The sequence below is a fragment of the Bombus flavifrons genome, chromosome 2 (assembly GCF_040668555.2).
Source record: "Bombus flavifrons isolate JBK064 chromosome 2, iyBomFlav1_principal, whole genome shotgun sequence".
NCBI classification, from domain to species: domain Eukaryota; kingdom Metazoa; phylum Arthropoda; class Insecta; order Hymenoptera; family Apidae; genus Bombus; species Bombus flavifrons.
The window spans coordinates 2,687,735-2,693,943 of NC_138443.1; positions in this window are offsets into that span (position 1 = coordinate 2,687,735).

The window sequence follows — 6,209 nt, forward strand, 5'->3', positions numbered from 1 at the left end:
AACGTAATAATATATAACGTAATACTAAATAACGTAATATAATATAACGAAAAACCTCGTAACGTTATATAATATAGCAGGATACTATATAACTTATTATAATGTAACGTAATACTATGTAACGTAATACATTGTAACGTAATATAATATGACGTAATACTATGCATCGTAATATATTGTAATATAATATAACGTAGTACTATATAACGTAATATAATTTATCGTCACTATAGAACATATTACTATATATCATAATACAATATAACGAAATACAATGTAACGGAGTGCAATATAACGTAATATAATATAAGTTAGTAGACTATAACATATTATTATATTCCGTATTATGATATAACGCATTACTATATAACATTATATAATTTAACCTAATACAATAGAATAGAATACTATGTTACATAATACAATATAACGAAATACATTATAGCGTAATATAATACAACCTAAAATATTGTAATGTAATATAATTTAACGTAATGCTATAGGTCATTATACTATATTACATAATACATTGTAACGTAACAGAATGTAACCTAATATATTAGAACGTTTTTTTCTTTTTTTATTTAATATTTCACATTCACAATTTGTCCAATTTGGACATTGTTAGCTTTTTTTAGCTGTTTGATTATCATGTGGGTGGCTACCCCCAGCGGGGTACCATCCTCATGTTTGTTAGGTTATGTCCTTTATGAGATTTGCTGGGTATTTCCTTTTTAGTCTTCTTTCTATGCTTGATATGTTGATCGTCTCCGCTACCAGCCGGTTCGTGTTCGTTGCTATTCTTTCTCTGTACCTTCTTGTGCATCTGCTAATCTCCTCCTTGACCGTTTTTATTCCCAGGTCTTTCCGTATGTCCTCGTTTCTAACGTACCATTTTGCGTTTACTATTGTTCTAAAAATTTTAGCTTGAATTGTCTCTGTTTTGCTTATATGGCTGATTGCTGCTGTTCCCCATAGTGGTATTCCGTACGTCCAGATTGGTTTTATGATCGTTTCGTATATTTTTTATTTATTTTCTATGTCTAGTTCAGATTTTCGACTTGTTAGCCAATACATTTGTCTCCTTGCTGTTTGTATTTTGTCTATTATTGATTTAATATGCTGTTTCCATGTGAGTTGTGTATCCAAATGGAGTCCTGAGTATTTGACTTGCCTTGTTTGTATTATGTGTGTGTCGTTCAGTAAAATGTTTGGTGGTATCTGTTTTCGCAATGTGAATGTAATGTGGTTGCATTTATTGTGGTTTGCTTTAATTTGTTTCATTTGTAGCCACTTTTCTATTTTTGTGATATGTTCTTGTAGTAATGTGACTGGTGTTACAGGATTAGTGTGCCTGACTAGTACAGCTGTGTCGTCCGCGAATGTCAGTATTTTGCTATTGGTAGTTGTTGGTATGTTGGCCGTGTATGGTGTATATACTATTGGTCCTAAGACGCTTCCTTGCGGAACCCCTGCCTTGATGTCTTTGACTTCGGAGTATGTGTCCTTGATTTTTATTACGAAGGTTCTGCTGCTTAAGTAAGATTTTATTAATTGGTATATTTGCTCCGGCAATTGTTTCCTGATTGTTTGTAGTAGGCTTTCCTGGTTTATTTTATCAAATGCTTTCTCTATGTCCATAAAGAGGGCTCTACAGTATTGTTTATTTTCTAGTGCTAGTATTATTTCGTTGACTAGCCTGTGTATTTGCTCTATAGTGGAGTGTTTGTTTCTGAATCCGAATTGGTGATCCGGTATTAATTTTTCCTTCTCTATTATTGGATTTATGCGGTCGTAAATTATTTTCTCTAGTATTTTAAAGAACACAGGAAGTAATGATATTGGTCTGTATGATGTAGTTTGATGTGGGTCTTTGCCTGGTTTGGGTAACATTGTGATCTGTGCCACTTTCCATAGTTTAGGAAAGTATTGAATTCATGATATTGCATTGTAAATTATTGTGATTAGTCGTATCGCTTTTGGCGGAAGGTTTTTCAAGATTTTGCCATTGATTAGGTCGATTCCTGGTGCTTTATTATTTTTTGTTTTCTCGATTATGTTTCTAATTTCTTGTGCTGTTGTTTTAGGTATGGTGTAGTGTTTGTCAGTTGATGTACTAGTGGTTAGCGCATCCTCGTCCGTATGACTATTGTGGTTGCTGTTGTTAATATTATGTGGTGTAAATATGTTGCATAGGTGGTTGAAAAATTCTTCAGCTTGCTCTTCGTTGCATCTTCCCCATGTGTTATCTGCTTTTCTGATTGCTGGGACTAGTTTTATTGTCTTCTTTATTTTTTTCGTGGCTTTTCATAGGGAGTAGTTGTAGTTCTCGTGTGCAGATAGTGATTCTATGAACTTTGTGAACTCGTTGTTGTTGTGCTCTTTTATTTTGTTTTTTATTTCCTTTGCAAGTTTGTTTAGGTGTTTTTTGTTTTCTTTTGTTCTATATTTTTGCCATTTTGCTTTCGCTTTTCTTTTTCCTCTAATTTTTTCGAGGATGTCTGGCGCAATTATTTTTGTTTGTCTATGGTTGATTCAGGTATAGTGGTTGGCCATGCTGCTTCTTGAATAGTTTCTGTAAATGTTGTTACTTCTTGTTCGATGTGTTCAGGTGTTTTCAATGGGATGTTGCAGTTGATTTTGCTCTCGATTATTTTTATAAATGTTTGCCATTTGGTGGTTTTATTGCATAGTGTCTCTGAATCGTGATAAAATATTGGTTTGTTTCTGTATGTAATTATTATGGGTGTATGATCGGAGCTAAGCTCGAGGCTGGGTGCTATATTTAGTTTATTTGCGTTTAGTCCCTTTGTAACTGCAAAATCAAGTAGGTCAGGTATTTTTCTCAGGTCTGTCTGAGGTTATTGTTTCTAATGTATTTTTCCAGGGTTCTACCTCGAGGTGTAGTGATTCTTGATCCCCATAGTGTGTGCTTTGAATTGTAGTCTCCCGCTGCGATATACTTGTCACCTAAGTGTTGAAAGTACTCTTCCCACATTTGCGATGTAATTTTGTGTCGCGATGGTACATATACTGCTGACAACTGTAAATGGTTGCTGCTAGTTTGTACAGTAACGGTGGTTGCTTGTATGTATTCCTTTCTTACTTGGCTGTGTAACTGGTGTTTAATGTCGTTTCTTATTATTACTGCGGTCCCTCCGTGTGCTTTTTCGGAGGGATGCTTGGTATCATATATGGTATAGTACGGTATTTTTATGTAACCTGTACCCCGCTGTAATTGTACCCCGCTGGGGGTAGCCACCCACATGATAATCAAACAGCCAAAAAATTCTACCAAATGTCCAAATTGGACAAATTGTGAATGTAAACAACGAAATAAAAAAAAAAAAACAAAAACCTAGACACGCGTCTGCACGCTTCGGCACTCAACAGCGAACTTGAAGAATAAACATGAGCGAACTTATCATTCAGCCTAATATTTGTGGTGATAGGGCGTGATAGTGATTGAAGGAACACTTGAATTCGTTTAACAATAAATGTTTATTAACAACTATATTCGATGAGTACACTTGGCGTAAAACTCGCGGTTATTAAATTCGGTTCGCGGTTACAAGTTCAAGCTCGGGTAGGTACGATTCAATACGCGCTACGAGTTCGGACGATGATTGCCTGAGATGTCGAGCGACTCGGACCAATGCTTACTACCAACTACCAACTATCAATTCGGACAGGCGTCTCGCGACTCACTTTTCATCACGATGATGCTGTATAGGAAAACTATGATGGGAAGTGTCTAAGGATACGAGATCATCGGATTCGTTGAGGAAAGCGTTGGTTCAGAAAGTGAGGGAAATGGACGTCGCTGTTAATTGGCTAAATTTTGAATCGTTGGTTGGAAAAGGATTCTAACGACCCTTGAGAGAAAGTTGCTAGCAGGAAGCATCGCACGTGAGGAAAGCAGACTTCCAGCATCTTCCCGTAGTGGGTGGTAGGTATAGGGACTGTTGAGACAAAAGCTATTTGTTCCTTTGGAGGACCTTAGCTAAATAAATCCTAAGATTTATAGCGGGTCCTTAGGTTAGCTGAAGATATTCTGAAGGAATGTATCGAAATCTGGCAATCATCTTGTCCGAAGGATAGAGTCTTTATGTAGCGAGTCACGGGACAGAAGTTGGAAAGTTTGCTGTCGAGTGCCGCTACATATTAAAAATGTTGATATTGTTTATCTTAAAAATTATAACTTTGGCGTAACCTAACAAGTTTTTCCCATTTCCAGCTACAATATTTTATATTGAGATAAAATAAAAAGACCAACAAAATTATACTCTTACTTTCTTCTTCCTGTAATCTTCATGTGAATATTCAAAGATGACACATGTATGATCCAAAGAAACGTTTCTTTTATTGTTTGAAGGTTTTATATCGAGATGTAATAAACTAACAATAAAATGCCGAAATTTCAAAGTTACTGCTATTTTCAGTACTTACGTTTCCTCCATTGTGTAGATTTGTAGACCTTTCTCGTCCTTTTTCCTTTGTAAGAATATTTCTTAAAAATCAGAAACTCCATGATTGCTTTTGAAATTCCTCCGATAATAATTTACTTCCCATGATACGTTCCTGAATTCCGACTTGAATAAATACGTCTGAAACATTTCGAAAGCAAAGCATCCACGAGACAAAAACTTCGCTTGCTTTCAAAACGATAAACTGTTATCTTGAAACCTTTCGCCGTTTTTCAATCCTTCTCAGCTATCTTTTAAGGCTTTTATCCAAGTTGAAATTACTATTTTTACTATCATAAAAACAGAGATTCGAAGCTTAGCAAAATGAACGCAAAATGCAGGAACAGATTACAGCGAAATCCCCGTAGTCAGAAAATCTCTTCAATAACTGACAGCTTATACGCTGTTTGAACAAAACGTGCTGCTTTTTGCTCGACGTTGGTCGTTTCGAAATAAATTTGCAAATCCTGGAAAGATAAACAAGGATGATACTCTGTACGATATCTGTCACATTTTGTAATAGACTACGGATGTTTACGCACTCTTATAGTTTTATAAAGCTAACTAGAGAAATGCAAGTTAGATAAAAATTTGTTTTATCCACTAAATATTATAATAAATATCCTACAGTCTCAAGAGTTAAGAAAAGAAGATTTAAAGAGTTGATTATGGCTTTCACTCTCACAGAAGATTTTTAAAATTGATTTATTTTCTGGTGACATAAAAATCTTAAATTTCTAATGTCTACCGTATTACGCGTTTAGTTTCATTTAAAAAGTTACATACAATTTTTGGAATTTACATTCTGCACATTCACTGAATGTTCTCTTAAAGATTTAACAGAAAGCATTGATGAGTCTTTTAATTGGTAACTTACGTTTTTATTTCAAAGTACTTTGTTTCAAATTTACCGTCATAAAACAATTTATATAATCGTTTAAATTTGAAGCTTTACCCAACGCTAGCGTGTAACTAATTAAAGGAGAGTTTAAAATAACTTAGCAAGAAAGTTACTAAGCTTATACCTCCGTTCAGATCAATACTCACCAAACTCTCAGCCGATACTTCCAGAGAATAATTTACAATCTATGTTCAATGCTTCGAACCATTACCACAAAAAACTTCAATTTACAAAATTTCTTCCTAATTAACCTTAGGGTTTGCGCAATAACTTTTCCATGTAGCAATTAACTTACCCTAGTTTACCCTATACATGCTAATCTTATGTTGAAATGCCTCTTGAAAAATTAGAAACAGGTATTTACATTTCCAAAATATTTATTTTTTTTTTTTACTCCTTGTGATGAATATAAAAAATTATTGTTCTTTTTTTTCTTTTCAATTATTTTCCTTTTTTTATTACTAGACTGTGTTTATACAAATTCATATTTCTATCAAAATGATTAACAGATTTGTTTCAACTAGTAAGTGCATGTTTCATTATGGATATTTTATATACATAATGTACATATATATATTTAAGATATATTTTATGTGAGTCACATGTATGTTGTAAATTTTTGAACTTTTAATTTTTTCATAAACTCACGAACATTCGCAGTCTACGTATTATCATCGTGCCACATTTTATGGGCCGCGAAATAAAGTATGAAATGTATATACATACGTACTTATACATATGTACGGTTTATCAGGTGTATCATTTTTCTAACTGATGACATTTAAATGTCCTTAAAAAGAATCACAATGAATACTAGTACCACCAATAGTTACGAAAAAGAA